The sequence below is a fragment of the Musca autumnalis genome, unplaced genomic scaffold (genome assembly GCF_047663935.1).
Source record: "Musca autumnalis isolate F117 unplaced genomic scaffold, ASM4766393v1 scaffold_2, whole genome shotgun sequence".
Classification (NCBI taxonomy): domain Eukaryota; kingdom Metazoa; phylum Arthropoda; class Insecta; order Diptera; family Muscidae; genus Musca; species Musca autumnalis.
In genome coordinates, this window is record NW_027411755.1 from 175,788,016 (window position 1) to 175,808,580 (window position 20,565).

Sequence of the window (20,565 nt, forward strand, 5' to 3'; positions counted from 1 at the left end):
GGCCTTTTATATACGGCCCATCAGTCATAAAAATTGGGAGAGCGTGCGAGATAACTCTGAGATAATATTTTCTCCGTATTTTAAAAATATCCCGCAACTCTCTGTTTTCTTTTCAACCATCATACCTACCTCACTCACTCTCGCACATCGCATGTCTGTGTTAAATTATCTCTTGTTATTTTGTTGTTTTTCCTTCTTTGTTTTGTTTTTTAACACTCAAAAGATAACCTCACCATTAACCATTGTGGGGTATCTAAAAATTCTGATTGATATACAATAATTTTACGATAACCTATTTGTTACAGAAATTGCGTTCTAAATTGTGGAACTCCTTGAAGAAAACACATGGAGAACAGCTATCAGAACTACTTTAGGGTACAGTCACCGTTGCAGATACAACGAATGACAATTTCATCTAAAGTGCACTGTGATTTTTGATTATTTATGGGTTATTTGTCATAGAATATCGTTGTTCAATTCAATATCATTTTCGGTTATTGCTTATTCCCCGCGCCTTTAGGCTAACGATGATAGGTACAGTGAATCACAGTCGAAAATATCCACTTGAGTTTCTATAATTAAAATTGCGATTGTTAAGAGTTTATAAATGAAAGTGATTTTATTTTTATTAATAAAATAAAATTAACAATATTCTGATAAATAAATAACCTTCTTTATGAGGATTTATTTGACGTTTACGCTATGGAATTGACATTTGAAACCCAAACCCACTGGATTAATACGGTTAAGTGCAAACGGAGTATAAGACCATGTGTATATTATAGCCTTTTGCAGGGTTAACCTTCTTTATGAGGATTTATTTGAAATATAAGCAATGGAATTGACATTTGAAACCCAGTCGGTTTGTTAAATCCGGTTATATATAAACGGGGTATTAAGTGCAAACGGGGTATAAGTTTGCCAGTTGAGAGATCAATTTTTTTTTTCAAATTAAAAACATGGAACGCCGTACAACGATTGCCGAAAGAAAATTACTTATTCATCATGCTGGGTGGGGCTGAATTCTTGTTCTATGAAAATTTGAAATGAAAAATACATACAGTGAGTGTCAAAAATATTCGGTTTTCAATTTCACCAATAATAACACCTCAGTATTTTAGAAGCCCGTACCCAATATCCAAAAAACCAAATACTTAAAAAATGTTGGTCCTGTGGCAATTAAAAAATGTATGTAACATGGATCCATGGCAACCCTATAAGCGAGTGTTACAAGGCCATGAAAGGCTTTATCCTTACGATTTTTTTGGAATGTAAGTGCATATTTTCTATCTTCTGAAAGTAATTTAGGACTGGGTGACCAATTTCAAGAAAATTAAGGGAGGTTTAGCCGTAATTTTTCAGGAGATTCCTCTACCTTACCTCCTAGTCCTTGGTTTTGGCTGCCTTATGTGTTTCACGAAATCTATTATTTCTATATTTTCGTGACTTTTGCACATTGTTTCAACTATATTCGACTAAATATTCAAAAATAACCAAAATTTCCTTTTATTTCTGCTGTTTTTATAATGAAATATAACCAGTTTTCTCTTTTCTAGGATAGCGTTTTTCCTTAGCCCAAAATTTTAATAATTTTCTATAAAATATAATATTTTTGCACACAGGAACAAAGATTCTGTTCATAATTATTAAAATGTGTACTAATATTGCAGAAAAAGTTCGATTATGACCTGTTTTTTGGCAAAATATTTAACAAAAGTTAAAAAAACCGAATATTTTTGACGCATAGAAAACAGGGTTAACAACGTTTTCTTTGTTATTCTCGCTTATAGGGTTGACATGGATCCATGTTACGTAAATTTTTTAATTGCTATATGACCAACATTTTTTTAAGTATTTGGTTTTTTGGATATTGGATATGGACAAGGCAAATTCATATAAGGTATATGCATGAATTACAACAACCAACAAATCTACAAAAACAACATTGTTGTTATAGAAAATTAAATGTCAAAGAAAATATTAAATAATGGGGTCGTTCTAAAAATTCTCTCATGAAAAACAAATACATTTTGAAAATCCTCTAAAATAGAACAAATTTGAATCAAAATGTAAATATAAAGCATTCAGAACTGTCGTGGGTCCTTTTTATTACGCGTTTAGGATGAAAAGAAGAATTTTATCGTAGCAAATTTGGAAGTTTCAAATTTGATGAGTAGACCCTATTACATTTTGAAAACCAAATTCACAAAAAAAGTAAAAATACAGCTGATTGTCACTTCTACCTTCTATAAATATGCCTTGGATATGGGCTTCTAAAATACTGAAGTGCTATTATTGGTGAAATTGAAAACTGAATATTTTTGACACTCACTGTACATATTTCCTTTATATTTTTTTCATTTGACAGTTTTTTTCCTTTATAAAAGTTTTCATTAGAATCTCAAAGGAAAATAGCAGAAATACTCAATAGTATTACTCTATCTGCTATTCAAAAAAAGTCATATTGAGGCATAAAATCGAGAATAGAATCTGAAACAAGTCGTAAAACTCGGAGAAATATCTTAGCAAAAAGTGTAACCCAGAAACCATTACACGAATCTTGTGTAAGGCGGCCATCAGACCATCTGCTTTTTCACATGTATGTTGTCACTTTGGGTATACTAATATACGGAACAGCTGATGTCACACATGTGAAAAAGGAGATGGTCTGATGGCGGCCTAAGCACGGTCTTCATGGCAGAGTAACACTAAAAAAGTCATTCATAAATCCTAAGAACCGCCAAATTCGCTTGTAGTTCGTTCAGGAACACGAAAAAAATGAATTTCAGTTTTGGATGACTGTAATTTTTGGCCGATGAAAGCAAATTAAACCTGCTTGGGTCGGATGGTATGGGGTTGTATATGAGTGCTTCCGGTGTAGGGAATCTTGTCTTTATAGAAGGAATTATGGATCAGATGTGTTATTCAAACACTGTTAAGGATAATCTGAAATGTAGCCCTGAAAAAATGGTACTGCGGACAACATTGCAATTTTATCAAGCACCCTAAGCACACATTGTTCGAGAATGGATGCTGTCTGCTGTCAACTGTCCGAAAGTGATTTAAACACCTATAGAACATTTATGGAGTATTTCGGAGACAAATATAGAAAATCATAACATCTCAAGTGTAGGCACCATGAACAATACCTTGCGAAAGGAATGGGGAAAAACTCAGTTTTCGTGCACCGAAAATTTATGTCAAAATGGCTAAAAGCTGCAAAGGATAACAGATAACATACCAAGAACTAAACACCTAAGAAATCCTTTTTGTTTTATAAAACTTTTAGTGTTGTGATGTTGCTTAACAATTTTTAATTTTTTCTAAATTTACCTGAATATTGCTAATTTTATTTTATTGGTTTTAGGTTGAGACACTAAGACTATGTTTACATTTACGAAATCCACTCGATTTCATCTGTCAATTCCTTTGTGTATACGTCAAATAAAAACTCATCTGAAATCGATTGGATTTCATTTGACGTTTAAGCAATGGAATTGACAGTTGAAATCGAGTGGATTTCGTAAAATTTAGAAACCCATCTAGTCGGTAACCAAAAGTGCATTAGAGAATCCCACTACTGGTGTTTTGAAGTTATTGAATTTATTGATAGGCATCTAAGTCGAAGGTCACACTAGAGTGGTTTCATTGAAACTTTTAGGTATTTATAGATCGAGTTCCCCACTACAGCAACTTTATGATATCACTCTACTGTGAAACTCGATCTAGGAACCCTTGTTTTCATGAAATTGTTTCAATGAAACTCTCTAGTGTGACCTTCGACTAACCATGAAAGTACTTAAATGATGGATTACGTGTATCTATCCGTTTTTCCTGCGATCCCGAAAAAGACCCATACAACGAACTGAGTGTTAAATTCTACAATGCATTCTTGTTGAACAAAAATTAATGCGCATTTTCTGATTTTGCTTCTTCCTCAAAATCCTATTGAAGCAATATATCACACTCTTCCTCCTTCCCACTCTCTTTCTCCTGCTTTCTTTTTGTTTAGCAAAACACAAAACACTTTTGCAAATATAGCCGCCATTTATTATATACATTCATGCGCGTACCAAAAATGCTTGCCTGTCTAAACTCACGTACAGTATACAATAAACGGCTAAAATGTTACAGTGTATTCCGCGTAAGTACCCACCCAGCAAAAGTGATTGTTGGCAAAAAAGTGACCAATCATGAATGCAAATGATTCTGGAATATGTTTTTTTTGGCTTGGTAGAAATGTTCAGTCTTTCTTCAGCCATTTATTGGTATGTTCCTTTACTTCTGAAAATGGTAAAACCGGCAAAAGTAGTAAAAGTTTAAAACCGCTCCCATATGAATTGTATTGTGTCTGAAGTAAAGGAACGCTTTTCGAGTAAAAAGTGGTAAAACTTGAAGATTCTTGAACGTAAAGGAACAGAGCTTATATTGAGTTTTTCCTAAGCTATTGCAATTCGCCATATGAGAGTCTCAATAATTCGGAAGGCACTGTATTCGTATGTATCAAATTAACATTACGTAGGTACATACAAATGTTTTTATATATGCATCACAAGCGGACAAATATGACGAATCAAATAATGTAAGTGTTATCATTTTTGCGATTTTTTTTCGCAAAATTGTTAATTCATATTCAAGGTACAGCTTTACAGCGGATCACTTGCTCTTACCACATAGAGGGAGGATACATATGTCATATCTAATGGCTATATTACACCATATACTTTTTCACATGTATGATATCAGCTGGTCTGTATATTAGTATGTATACTCAAAGTGACTACATACATCCCTGCAAACATTTCTCGAAATTGTGGAAGATTGTTCGCTCAGATCAATTCCCAACGGCAATCATTCGACGATTGTTTACATTTTTTCTTAGATTTTTCAAATGATCGCCCTAGAGAATAACAGAATACTCTTCTGGAAGAGCAACAGATGATTGTCACTGAAATTTTTGATTTGGTTGAATATAATTCTCAAATAGACTTTCGGCAGAAGTTTGATTTAAATGTCACGCATAATATTATGAGAATTGACCAACACAATGCATCCCCGGCGGGGATAACAATCGTTGCGCGATGCGATGGCTTTACGCCACAATTTGCTCATTCAATTTCTCTGAGTGTTGAATTGGGGGGGGGGGGGGGGGGGTTGTGACTGACCAAAGGCTATCCATTCTTCTTGTCGCAAATCAACATAATGCACTAAAATCTCACAGTGTATCTTTGGGATGAGTGACATATATTTGGTTACTGATCTCCTACCAAAATAGAGATCCCCTAACCGGGGTGTTAAAGCAACCACGTGCCCATCGGTGTTTCAGGTTTGGAGTCGGTACCCTGACTGTATTATAACGGAGCCTCGTTGATAACTGGGCGCCTCAACTAGTAGCAGGCTTAGTTGTCAATCCCTAATCATGGTAGTGGAGGGCTATGCCATGATTGTCCTCAGTCCCCCCAGTCAAAAATCTCTCTATGGATGATTACTTAAAAAACAAAAACCAAAACCCCTTGATAACGACCCCTGCTATGACCACGGACACTGCTGCACCCGGTGCAATTAACACAAATTTGTGCGGGGACGATTGTTACACACCGACCCTGGACAGGGTTAGCGACTCAATTAACACGCAGATCAGGGAATTGCTCGATCTCCTGAGGGAAATCGAGCAAAAGGGGGTAATAAAACTCAAAAACAATAAATGAAAAAAAAAAACAAAACCCAAAGAATAATTCTATCTTTTTCTTACTTTTTACTTTATATTTTAATCTTCTAAAGATCTTCCAGATGATTAATCTGCGATTCTTCCTCGGGATTCGTTTCCTAGACACAGTTACTTTATGTTGAAGATTCGCAGAAGATCTTTAGGTGCGATCTTCCGCGATTGAATTGATCTTCCCCGCGAATCCCAGATTATTGTTAAGCGATTGAAAATTAAAAAAAAAAAATAATATATTTGCTGGGATAGGTCCATTATAGGCCGAATCTCACTTACTTAGATGTTTTTCATGCTAAAGAGACATTGCCTAGCCAACGCAATGGTGTTGTATCTCGATACGTTTCACTATATCGATGTCGGTCGGCTGGTACAACTCATGGTTCGTACGACGCCGGTATTCACCATCAACGCATGTTGGTCCATAAATCAAATATCTACGGCTAGGGACTTGAGGATCTTGTTCCTACATCTCAGACTGTCGCAGATAGCTGTGGCATGCACGGACGTGAACATGCTGTCGAATGTTACCCCTAGAATCTGGGGGCAGTTAATGTTCGGAATTCTGCTACCATCGATCATGACATTCCGGTCAGTGATCACCTCCGCAGTCTATGTGGTGAAGGGAGTGGCCTTCGATTTTGTGGCGGAAATTTGCATATTCCTCGCGTGGAAAAAAAATTATGAGACCTGTCAAACAGGAGTTCTGATTGCCACAAATGGCATCAGGGATACCTGATGCCAAGATCGTTCAATCGTCCGCATACATTACGATCTCAGCGCCGTCTAGAGGGTTTGGCATACAGAACAGTTCCGCAGATATCACCCCATCTTAGGTAACTCCCTGTTTTACTCTACGGGGTATGGAATTCTTGCAACTGGCGTCCACACATATAATTGATTAATATTTAATATAATTAATATAATTGATTAGTTAAACCTCAAGAGTCTTTGCTGTTCTCACAAAATGCCCGGCAGAATTTTATATGCTATGGGTCTGAGACAAATTTTCTCCTTTCTTATGCACGGGACATAGCAGGCTGAAGTTTCAATCAAGGGGTATAATACATTCCTCAAAAAAAATTGCTGATGAAATTATGTTTATCCTTATCAGTATGTCGCTCCTGCTGGTTATTGTTCTTCAGCCTATTAATTGTTGTACTGACCTCACTGAATGCCATCGTTTGGGATTGATTCTGGGTTATCCTCATGGCCGTCCATAATAGATACCAAAAGCTAAAATGCTCCTCCCTGATCTTCAGTACGGTGTCTGTAACAATTACCTGGTTCGCTTCATCATCTTTGCAGGAGAATGTGCTTGCACCATACCCTTCAGTCTGGTAAAATTTACGGGCTTCCTTCTGACAACTGAACATCTCGAGCTTCTTACGCTCACATTTGTCCTGCTCTTTTGAAAATACCCGATATTTGTCCTTAGCGTTTCGTGTTGCTATTGACTGCAGGTTTGCTCTGTATGCCGTGTTCTTCTCTTCAGTAGACTTACGACACTCCTGATTGTACCATGGATTTTAGGTGGAGATTTTTGTTACTCAAGTATAGATTTTGCGGTAATTTGAAGAGAGTACCACTGCGATTCAATCATATTGGCATAAGATTGGCCGTCTTCCAACACGTAGGTCAGTTAAGCGGAGTAGACATATGCTCTCTGTTGTGTTTGCACAGCTTCTCGACATCCAGCTTCCGTCCTGTATTAGATCGCACTTTTGCCGCAACATTAAGACGAGAGCGTACATTGGCTGCTACAAGGAAATGTTCCAAAACCCATGTTCGCTACTCGAATCGATCGCACATCTGACACACTGGAAGAGTGTCTTCCGCCTATCACAACATGATCGATCAAGTTACTAGTTTTTCTATCTGGGGCTAGCCACGTGGTCTTGTGTATGTCGAGGTGTTGGACCATGTTTTTTTGCCGCTGCAAAATCGATCAGCCTCACTCCGTTTTCGGATGTTACATCATGAAGTCTGAACTTACCGGCCAAAGGTACAGATCTTTAATTAATACACCGCCGCCGATCGTCTTAGTGAAACAGGCCATTAGTCTTATATCGGATTTAAAAAACCCACTGGGTTTCAAACGTCAATTCCATTGTGCATACGTCAAACAAATCCTCATAAAGAAGGTTAAACCGGCAACAACTAGACTATAAACAGGCTGTTATAGTAAGTTTACATTTACGAAATCGAGTGGATTTTAACCGTCAATTCCTTAAGGTAGAAATCGAATCAGCTCGTTGCTTGCTTTCCAAATGTCAAATTATATGGGGGAATTGTTAAGAGGCTCTGACATATACATACATATATAAAATAGAAAAATTTTTGTACGTTTGTTTAAAGTTTATGGACTCAAAAACCGCTGAATCGATCTTCCTCAAATATCACTACATGACCTGAAAGTAACATAGGCTATATAATTTTGGATGTATGAATTTGGTCTAGAAATAAATTTGCCTAGTTATATTGAAATCGGTTCAGATTTGGATATAGCTCCCATACATATTTTCGGTCGATTTCATGTATTTTCTGCACCAAACACACACGCTATGTATGTCCAATTTCAATGACATTTGGAATGTGTGACGGAATTGGGTCTAGAAATAAATCGGCCGGTCTTGTTGTAGTATCTGGTTCATCATATATGTATGTGTGGTCCCCACCATGTGATCCATGAAACCAATGGAATTTTTTGGATTTGTAATATTTTCGTTAAATAGACGATTTTAAAGCATAATTGATTGACAGCACACAAGACCGACAGACACATTGTAGATACAGTGTGGGGCGATAAATAACCGGATTGGCATATCTTGTGTGTATTGTAAATAAAAACAAACAACAACAACTTGTTTACATACAAACCTCAAATAAAAATAATAAACCTTATCTCTCTTGAAAATTACTCTACTCTCAGTATATGCGCCGCACTAACATTCACATCTCTCCTATTCAGTGAGAGATTTGGTTACAAACAATTACCGCTCTCTATTTATTTACGTTTTTCTTGCTCTCGATAAGCGGCATTTTTTAGTTTTTTTTTTACGTAGTTGTTTTTTGCTCTGTTGACGAAAATTTCTAGAGATAGAAATTTGTAGAATATTGTCCTCTTTCTAATGTTAATATGGTTGACCCACATGAAGAAGGCGACGTAGAATATTACCTTGCATTTGCTGTTGTTGTTCTTGTTTTTTTTTCGAAGGTTTTTGTTTTGTTTAAAGATCTTTGTTTATTATGAAATAGATTTAAATTATTTCATAATATGTATTTGGCCCAAATGGTGGCGCATTTTATTTACGGGTAAATTAGATAAGACCTAGACAAGAGTGGTTTCCCAAGAAACTTTTTTTTTGCAATGAGTCATTTTATTTTTGCTTGATTTCTTGTTTTTGTCTCTACTGCCGCCCCAACCGGTTGATTTTTGTTTGTAGATGCGAAAATGGAAACAAAACAAAGAGGAAATTGCTCGAATGCGTTCAAGACGAACTAGTTTTACCCTTTATTTGTGGTAGCATTTTTAGAGTTGTTGTTGCAACTGTTTGGTTGATAAAGGTCGCATGTTCAAGTCACAAACAAGCATTTCAGGTGACGATATGGAATATTCTACAGAGAGAGGTGTAAGTAAAAAAAAATGGTAATAAAAAAAGATAAGGAAATAAATATTTTTTTTTTTTCGGGTTAGGATCATAATGCACCGACTCTGTAGAGGAATTGTGTAACTCATTTTTCGTTAATTATCGAAAATTTTCGGTAAGCTATCAACCAAAATAAAGTTTTCCCTAAGCCCTACGGATAGCAACAGTGTTGTCAATTTTTATTAACAAAATCAAGTGGATTTAATAAACTTGGCGATATGTAAACATCCTATGTCACAAGATCAACTCTCAATAGTCTGTGGGACCTAGCGACTCCATTGAACCGGAATTGTTCAATACATATTTTACAACGACAAAGACAAATTGTGGAGACTTTAAACGGTCTACCTCTGCTTGCTATCAAAAGATTGAAACCCGGAAATATACAGCCACACAAGCTAAACGAAGTAGCAAAGTCGCATGTAAAAGCGTCAAACGACTGATGGTTCTAGACATGCTCTTCCTGATGGGGACAAATCAGCGACATTCAATGGCTGTTTATCGAAGATCGTCTGCGAAAAATTTTGTCATATAAATAGAGGTGTGAAGGTAATCTGTTGTGAGAACGAGGAATCTTTGAACTTCCGTGTTGGCAGCTTTGGTAAGAGTGTCACTTAGCGGTTGTGTCTATGCCGGCACCCATAACAATTCTCGCTAGTGAGAATTCGAATCGCTAGAAAACCACATCCAGATTTATTATCCACAGTCCAGAGAATTGGGAGTCTTGTCATGAGGATGTCAATAGATACGCGAGGACAAGAACATTTAAAGATGCATGAGGCTGAACTGCACTTTTGGGTCTCTGTTGCATAAGATTCGGTCTCGCGTCAAAGTTGTATAAGAACGTAGGCAGTAAGGATCTCCTGTGTCTTGTGAACGACCATTGTTCTCATGAAGTACTTAACAAAAAACTTGGTCAGATTAAAATAGGAAAGAAAAGCAAGAGACCCAAACGTCAAACGCTTTGCTTGCTATCAAAAGACTAAGACCGGGAAAGATACAACTGCAAAGTTAGCCACAAAAACTAACTCAAGTAGCAAATAAAGGCACCAAACGACGTATGTCTCGAGACGAGCATTTCCTAATGAGAAAATCCGCGACAATCGATGACTGCTAATCAAAGATCGTTGATCGAGAAATTGGGTTCTCCGGCGATGGGGAACTTCCCAAGCATACTTGTTGTCCCCTATAGGGGTGTTAGGATAATCTGCTGTGAGAACAACGAATCTTTGCTCTTTCTAGTTAGAACAGTAGCTCACCTCACCCAACTTTGGAAAGTGTATCAGCGGCTGTGTGACAAGGGAGACTTCTCTCACATTAATGAGTGCACCCCGATACATATGAGCTCAATGATATGGGACCTACTGTTTTTCGTCGAATCCGAACTGTTTATCGTCGAATCCGCCGTCTTAAGACACCACTTGTAGAGAAGTTTTACAAGGCTGATATATTCAGGAAATTTCGCCAAAATCTTTGAGGGGTATTTTGCCGCTGTTGAAAATTTGATGTCGCTTGGCCTGGGAATCGAATCGCAGACCTTCTGAGTGCAAGGCGGGTGTGCATACCATTGCACCACGGTGACACCCTTGTGGGATGTTTGTGGAACAATTATTATTATCAGCGGCTGTGTCTATGTAGGAGATCCCCTACTAAAGGTTATAGTCAAGATGGGTGCCATCGAATGGGTATGGGTGTAATAAAAAAGAAAGGCTCCAAACGACTATTGGATCCAGACGAGCTACTCTCGAAGGGAAAAATCAGCGAAGTCGATGGCTGCTGATCGAAGATCGTTTTTGAGAAATTGTGCTTTCGGGCGATGGGAAAACTCCCAAACATTTTTGTTAATCCTAGTCAAGGTAATCTGTTGGAAATCGGTAGGAACTCCTACAATAAAGCCAGTAAGACAAAACTTAGTACGGATTGGTATGCCTACAAGGTTAATTCCAAAATTTACTAGAGAATTTACAAGAGCGAAATCAAGAAAACTAAGCGGAGCTGTTGGTCTAGTTTTTGTGAGTCTATTGAGGGAGATACTATCCAAGGTTCCCAAATCCATAGGTAGTATCAAGCGGAGCAATGGCTGCTAGACTAACTCTGATCTAAAGAATCTGGATCTACTATCAGGGATTCACGTTTCCGGTAGTTTGGATTTTGAACGTATTCTGACTGTCGAGGATGAACAGCTGATAGACAGATTAACTAACCTCTTAAGACTTCAATTGGTGATAACCCAAAGACTATAGACCAATTAAAAACGACTGAAAAGTTACTAGATCCGTAAATAAGGGCGCAATTAGATCCCAAACCAATCAAAAGATGTCAGCACGCCAAGGGAAAATCAGTGGAAACCGCCCTACATGAGATGGAATATGGAGAATTCAAACTTCACCCTGGTGGACTTTCACGACATAGAGGGGATCTTCAATAAGGTGAAGCTTGACTTAATCCATACTGTTCTCAGCAACACAGACATTTCCTCTATCATTGTGGGATGAAATGATGTGAAGTTGAAAAGCAGCATCATCAACTCGTGCATAGGAGAGAGTTCCGTGAGGAAAACTGTTAATAGAGGCTCAACGCAGGGGGGGGTGGGGGTATCTTACCTCTTTCGGTGATAAATAAGATTCTTGTGTGTTGTGACCGGCTGATGACTAAGAAGGAGGTGATCTATGCTGATCTATGATAGTGCTGATAAGTGTCAAATTTTACCTACCCGGTCTGACCTTTTGCAAAGGTACGGGTCCAAAGACAATGATCTTGGAGTTAACCTAGAGAAGACGGAACTTACTCACGAGGAAACGCAAATTTCCCGATTTCCAGCCTCCTGTTTTAGACGGAGTGCACGGTGCTCTTGAACCAACTTTAAATGAAAGGAGCTTGCACCTGGGAAGTTTTTGCGGATTCTGAAACGACGATGTTCATAGATGAGAAAAATAAAAAAAAAACAAAAAAAGTAAATCGCGGTCAAAATTCACATTTTTAGCCCCATATAAGGGAACCCCGATTTCGAGTATTTACCCAAGTGTTGGGTAACAACTCTTTAAGCGCGGAACAACTTGACGTAGGCTGATAAAATTTGGCTCAACTCTTTCTTATGTCAACTGATCTTCTGGTATTGAAAATGGGGTCTCTGGGTCCATGTTTTAACATAGCCCTAATGGACCCAGAGACACCATTTTCAATACCAGAAGTTCAGTTGACATAAGAAAAATTTGAGCCAAATTTTGTCAGCCTACGTCAAGTTGTTCGGCAGTTAAAGAGTTGTTACCCAACACTTGGGTAAATACTCAAAATCGGGGTACCCTTATATGGGGCTACAAGAAAACGTGGACCTATGTTGAAAAATTTTAGTCAGGATATTTTCTACACATTGAGAACTCATTCTGCCTAATTACAGTTAATATTATTGTAAAATGTGGCTAATATGTAAAAATACCTTAAATCGGGAGTTACGGTTATATGACAACTATATCAAAACATGGGCCCAGAGACCCATGGACCCATTTTCAATACCAGAAGTTCAGTTGACATAAGTAAGATTTGATCCAAATTTTGTCAGCCTACGTCACGTGGTTCGGCAGTTATAGAGTTTTTACCCAACACTTGGGTAAATACTCGGGTATTGTGTCGAATTGTTTTTACATACAGTATCGGGCAAAACATTTGCAACTTACACATAAAAATTATTTTTAGCGCTATAATATTTTTAAACCAAGTCTTTGTTCCGTTAACTAATAAAAATCTGGATATGACACAAAAATAATGTAAAAAGTCATAATGTTGACCCTTATTTTTATAGGTACGGAGTGAGTTTGCACTCCATTTTGCTTCCACAGCACACAGCTAGGATGCACTCCGTTTTCGATACAAATCACAGCTTTGGATGTAGTGTTTTGGATTGAATTTAAAGGCACTCTCCGGATTGTGTTTTTAATCAGTTTAAAGAAGCAATAAAAATGCAAGCTATTGCGAAATATCCCAGAATAAATAAAATTGATTTATTATTTGTGTAAAACAAGAACACAAAGAACTTTATTATATAAACACAAATTCAAAAAGTTTCCATTAAATTCAATCACAACTGAGCTTACTTCCTCCGTTCTCCATTTAATCCAAGCGTATCTGATTTTTCTTCATTATCCAAAAGGTTTTTTATGTTGCCTTAATTCAAGCGCATCTGATTTTGCTCCATCATCCAAAAGGTTTTTTATGTTGCATTCCCATCACTAGTACAGCTTTCGACAAGGACTCTAACTCCACTCCATTAAAATTACCGTCTCGTGAATTACCGCAAAAATGTTTGCAACTTTCTCTTTTATTTCTTTATTTTATAAAAAATTCTTAGAAATTTATACACCGGGTAGGGATTAACAAACTGACTTGTTTTATAGGGATCATTAAGCAAGTGCATATAAAATGTATCCAACGGAGTGCATTTTTCATAACTCTGTGTGGACTGCACCGAAGGATGTAGTGAAATCATAACTCCACATGTATTTGGCTCTGGATTTTTATACCCTCAGCCTTTAGGCTAAGGGAGGGTATATACACTTTGATACGATGAAAATCGAAATAATGGTTTTAGACCCCAAGTATGTTTGGACGAAATGTGTTTCAGACAATTTGGAGTCGATCTAGCCATGTCCGTCCGTCTGTCTGTCCTGCTGGCTGGAGCGCACGATAACTCTCGAACGGATGAACCGATTCGGTTCAAATTTTGGCTTTTGTAATATTTTGCCCAAACTTAGTTTAAGTTCGAAGATGAGCAACATCGGTCCACTCTTTCCGGTACCTCCCCCACAAAAGTTCGAAAATGGTCGGAAAGCTTGTGCGCACGATAACTCTTGAACGGAGTGACCGATTTGGTCCATACTTTGTATAGCGTAAACTTTCTACCAGAGTAATATGAGGTTTCAATATGGTCTCAATAGGTCCACTCCTTCGGGTACCTCCCACACAAAATTTCGGGAAAGTTTAGTTTAGGGCCATCTCTCGAATCGCTTTGATTTTTATTTTAGCAACTTGTATGCACTGCCCTCCATACGACGGTACAAGTTTCATCAGGGGCAAGTCCATATATATATATATATATAATGGTTCCACAAACATCCCATACGGTACAAGGGAGACTTCTCTCATATCAATGAGTGCACCCCGATTCATATTAGCTCAATGATATGGGACCTACTGTTTATCGCCGAGTCCGAACGGCGTGTCTTAAGACACCTCTTTGTAGAGAAGTTTTACATGGCTGAAATACTCAGGAAATGTCGCCAATATTACTGAGGGGTATTTTTGCCACCGTTGAAAATTTTGATGTTGACTGGCCGGGGAATCGAACCCACGACCTTCAGCGTGCAAGGCGGGTATGCATACCATTGCACCACGGTGGCACCCAAGTCCATACTTCCTGTGAAAATAGCATGAAAGTTGCAAAAACCCCCTATGACATCGTGTGGGGGAATGGGGATCTTCTCAGATGTGTACTTCGGTACGGAAAGTCTCTGATCGCCACTCACTTGGGAATGGCCAGAGATGATTCATTTGCTGAATTTTCCAAGCAGCTCACTACTTCCGATTTTAAATCAAGTATTCCCTGGTAATATCGTACAGATAACCGTTTGTCGATAGCTAGAGTGAGAAGGCGACCCGGCCTAGCGGGTTTTGTTGGCAATCCCAACGCTAGGATCGGATGTTGTGGTCTAATCAGCCTCACATCTTAAAGGAACCCGATTGCAACGTAGTGTCTGTTTCCACATTGGGCGACTGCAAACAGCGTCTGTACTCCAGAGGAGCGGCTGAATTCTAGAAGGAAAACTATATACCCATCAGAAGGCAACGGGAAACCACTGATGTACCATCCCTTGAAAATCATGCAATTATGAATACAACACAAAACATACGGCCCTCAATCTCCGGTAACTCGAGGGTGCTAAGAATCCCCGGAGGTAAAACAAAACAAAAACTAAAAATTGGAACATGGAATGTCCGCAGTTTATTCGAGCCTGGCAAACTAGCCAACACACTTAATGAAATGGAAAGACATAATATTGATATACTCGGCGTATGTGAAACATGGTGGCCAGAAGCAGGTGAATTTCTATCCCAAAATTTTAAAATTTATTACTCGGGAAACCTTAACAGAAATCATAGAAACGGAGTTGCAATAATTGTCAAAGCCCATATTGCCAAATGTATCACAAGTGTTATTTTAAAATCTGACAGAACCATGATGATAAAAATAATGGCCAAGCCATTTAATATAAATATTTTGCAAGTATATGCTCCTACAGCTGACAAAACCAACGAAGAAGTAGAACTCTTTTATAATGAAATTGGTGAACTCCTTAATCTGACAAAACCACATGAAATAACGATTGTTCAGGGAGACTTCAACGCGAAGGTAGGAAGCATCGCTGTCCCAGGAACAAGTGGACAGTATGGATTGGGAAATAGAAATGAAAGAGGTGACAGACTAATAGAATTCTGCCAAGAACACCGAATGAAAGTAGCAAACACATATTTCTGCCTACCCCCCAGACGACTGTACACGTGGAAATCGCCACAAGATAGAACAGGAAACACAATTAGAAACCAAATTGATTTCATTCTCATAGATACGCGCCACTTTACGTCTATAACGAAGGCCTCGACATACCCAGGAGCAGATGTTCCTTCTGATCATAATCTTCTTATGGCAAATATGTGCACAAAGATTATATCTAAATCCAAAAAAACACATCGTAAAAAACTTGATATTGGAAAACTTGCAAATCCCCTCATTAAAAGTAATATAACGCATAACTTAAATTTGCAACTGAACACAATTAATGCTGATGAGGTTGAAAATATATGGGAAAGAGTTAAAACTACCATAAACACCATATCTCAACATGATCTGGGAAACTACACAAAACCAAAGGATAAGGACTGGATGACGGAAGAAATTCTACACCTTATCGATGAACGCCGAAAATACAAAAATTCAAATTACGAACTGTATTGGGAGCTCAACAGAGAAATTCAAACAGCCATACGAGCTGCAAAAACCGCTTATTTGAATAATCAGTGCGAAGAAATAGAAAGATTGAGAAACCTACACGATGATTACAACCTACACAAGAAATTAAAGGAATCTGCTGGTGTATATCGTAAAACAACTTCTGCTGTACTATACAATGAGAGCAATGAAATAGTGACTGAAATTAGCGAGAAAAAAATAATTTGGAAAGACTATATACAAAAGCTCTTTACAGATGATAAAAGATCATGCTACGAAAATCAATCCACGCAAATATTGTCTGGAACGAGCATAACGGATTCTGAAGTAGAATGGGCCATTAAATCTTTGAGGGACAAAAAAGCAACTGGGCCTGACGAGATACCTTCAGAAATATTAAAACTCATTGATGGAAACAATCTACAACTATTTACCAAACTTTTCAACCATATATATGACACAGGACAATTTCCACAAGACTGGCTGAAGTCCACATTTATAGCAATACCGAAGAAGAGCCATGCCAAACGATGCAGTGACTATAGACTCATAAGCCTTATGAGTCATACATTAAAGATATTCCTTAAAATAATTCATAATAGGATATATGAAAAATGCGAGAAATCAATGGGAGATACACAATTCGGGTTTAAGGAAGGAAAAGGCACACGAGAAGCTTTGTTTTGTATCCAAGTTCTTATACAAAAATGTCGGGAAGTTCAGAAGGACGTATTCATATGCTTCATCGACTACGAAAAAGCCTTTGACACGGTACAACACGATAAGCTGATCGAAATAATCAAGTCTATTGGAATAGAAGACAAAGAAATAAGATGCATAAAAAGTTTATACTGGCATCAAACTGCCCAAATTGATGTCAACGGAGATACAACAGAAGAAATAATGATATGCAAAGGAGTTCGACAAGGATGTGTCTTATCTCCACTACTATTCAATATATACTCTGAAAAAATATTTCAAGAAGCATTTTTAAATATTCAAGAAGGTATAAAAATCAGAAATAAATATATGAACAACATCCGATACGCCGACGACACCACTATTCTGGCTGATACTATGTCGGGACTACAAAGTCTTATGAACAGACTCACTGAATATAGCGAAAAATATGGGCTAAAAATTAATATCCAAAAGACTAAGTTCATGGTGATTAGTAGAAAGAATTCGCACACGGACACATCATTAAAAATACATAACTCTACTATTGAAAGAGTAAAATGTTTTAAATACTTAGGCGTTCTAATTAATGAGGAATGGGACAACAGCAAAGAAATTAAATGCAGAATAGAGATGGCAAAGGACGCGTTTTCCAAATATAAAAAAGTGTTAACAAGCCATAACATAAACATTGAAACGAAGACAAGATTCGTTAAAAATTATATTTGGTCAGTATTGCTATATGCAGTTGAAATTTGGACTATTAAAGCTGTAGACATTAAAAGACTCGAGGCATTTGAGATATGGGTTTACAAAAGAACACTAAAAATACCCTGGACAGCTCACATATCGAACGAAGAGGTTCTCAGAAGAATGAACCGCACCCGAGAACTTACAACGCATATTAAAAAGCAAAAGAGTGCATACCTAGGACACATTATGAGGAATCCCAAATATAAACAACTCCAATTAATTCTCCTAGCAAATATAGAAGGTAGAAATTCCAGAGGTAGAAAAGAAACAACCTGGCTCAAGAACATACAGCAATGGACCGGATATCATAACGCAGACCACCTTATCAACACATCACGAAATAGAGAACTCTTTAGTCAAATCATAAATAACATTTAATGAAAATAGAAACTATGTAATTGTATGATCGCTAATATTCGAAAATCGAATAAGCAAATAAAGAAGAAGACATCGTGTGATGTGGTTGGAGCGCAAGACAACTCTCGAACGGATCTGCCGATTCGCTCCAAAATATGGCCTTAGTAATATTTTGTCCAAACATAGTTTTAGTTTGAAGATAAGCCATATCGGTCCACTCCTTCAGGTACCTCCCCCACAAAAGTTCAAAAATGTTCGGAAAAATTGTTCGTACGGTAACTCTTGATGGGAGTGGCCGAATTGGTCTATACTTTACACATCCTAATATATCTACCAGATATAGATCGGGTTCAAATATGGACTACATTTGTCCACTCCATCCGGTACCTCCCACACAAAATTTCGAATAAGTTCACTTTAAGACCTGATATCGAATCACTTTGATTTTTGTTGAAGCAACTTGCATTCGCTGCCTCAATTACGATGGTAAAAGTTTTTTTAGGGGCAAGTCGATACTTCTTGGGCAAACAGCCGGAAGAGTGTAAAAACCCCCTATGGCACCATATGTTGTGGCTGGATATCCACTTCCATAACGGTCAATGTCGATCCATTCCTTTTAGTATCTCCTCCGCAAAACTTTTGATATTTAATCCTAATCAACATTTTTAGGTTTTAGGCCATTCATGAGTTTAAGTGTGATTTTCTATCTATTTGTAGATGTCAGCCCATATGCGTTGCCCTAACAAGAAACCAAATGTACTCTCTCTTTTCCTATGTCAAACGTTGTTTAACAAATGCTCTCTAATTTATTTTGGACACCATTGATCTATTTCCGTCATCTATCAAAATCATTCAATCGGCCTTCAAAAAAGAAATGCTTAATAGCTTTGATATTCCATCTCACATCAACAACTTATCAACCTAACCTTACAAAGGGAAATTAAAAAAAAAAAAAACAAAATATAAACAAAGAAAACCACAAAATTAAAAAACAAAAGTCCCTTTCACCGTCACTTTTACATACCGCTGACGACTTCTCTTCATGGGTTAATTATGGCACATCTTTGGAGTAGACCGCAACGTTTATAAGTGGAGAGTGCTAAAACGTATTGACATGTTTGCAAAAAAATGCTGATAACGTTCAATGCACAATGGCGTCGCACAACCAGACATTCGAACGTTTAACATTCATGTGGCATAAGGTAGTTGACCTATTACAGTGTTGTTAGTGTTGTTGTTGCTTTTCTTGTTGCAAAACACTTGTTGGAAGAAAAAAAATCTAGAAAAAAATAAGAAAGGTGTTTTAGCTATGCGAACTTGTACATGTACGCCATTGGTTTCTATCAATTTTTAATGACACATTAGGTGTGTACGATAACTTTCCCAGCAAAAATTACTCAGTCAATTCCAGCAACCTCTCTCAGTGAATTTTACTCTCTCAAGCAAGAAAAATTGCAGAAAGTTATCGAACAACAATTTGTAAAAACTTGCAAGGAATCAACTGTTTTGAAAAAGAAGAAGAAGAAGAAAAGTTTTTGCATCAATTTAATGTTCTTGTTTTCCATGATTTTTTATATTTTTCAGCTTTTGATGTTTAATTTTTTGATATTTCAATGTTTAATTTTGTTTTCGCCAAACAAGAATAAAAAATAAAACAAAACAAATGTTTTCAAATCAGCTGATCAGACTTGCAAATTTTTGCGGGACAAATTTTCCCAGCAAAAATTTGCAAGTTCTCAGTCACAAAACTCTCCAAAAATCTCTCCAAACTCGCTCTCTTTTGCTGGATAATTTTGTTATCGAACAGCATTCAGAAATAATTTGTACGAATTTGTACAAATTATTGGGTTATCGTACACACCTATTATTCGCATATGAGATGAGTAATTGATGCTTAGAAATGACTTCTTTGCTCAAATGTCTTGTTTGCTCCAAATTTACACTTCTGATTAGGTTCTCCTTTTGTTACCTAAGCCAATTTGTGATCGGTCAAAAGGCATAGGCGTTCACATGGTACAATAATACAGGTAGCATTATCATGCCAGCTGATGGTAACATAATGTGTCAACTGCATTGAATTTATGTCAAATTTTGACACCTTATGTTACCAACAATTGCCGATGCGGCTACCTGTGTATTTGTACCATGGGCGTTCACTACAAAATATTGTCTATAGCTCTGTTCCTTTACGTGCCTGAGGTTACCATTTCTTACCACTTTTAACCTGCAAAGCGTTCCTTTACTTCAACAAGCATACAATTTATATGAGACCAGTTCACCACTTTTACCATTTTTTGCCACTGTTACCATTTTTTTTAAAGTAAAGGAACAGACGATATAATAGGAAAAAAATTGAGAGATCGAAATGTACTATAGTCAAATTTCATTATAACGTAGCTGTTGGGGAC

At 37.3% G+C, this 20,565-nt stretch overlaps 1 long non-coding RNA gene across 1 annotated transcript; it reads left to right on the forward strand.

Moving 5' to 3' along the window:
- The first annotated feature begins 8,900 nt into the window (after positions 1-8,900).
- On the forward strand, positions 8,901-9,529 carry LOC141394883 (uncharacterized). Its single transcript, XR_012410513.1, has 3 exons — positions 8,901-9,034; positions 9,166-9,351; positions 9,417-9,529. It is a non-coding gene; the product is annotated as an uncharacterized lncRNA (long non-coding RNA).
- The last annotated feature ends 11,036 nt before the right edge of the window (positions 9,530-20,565 follow it).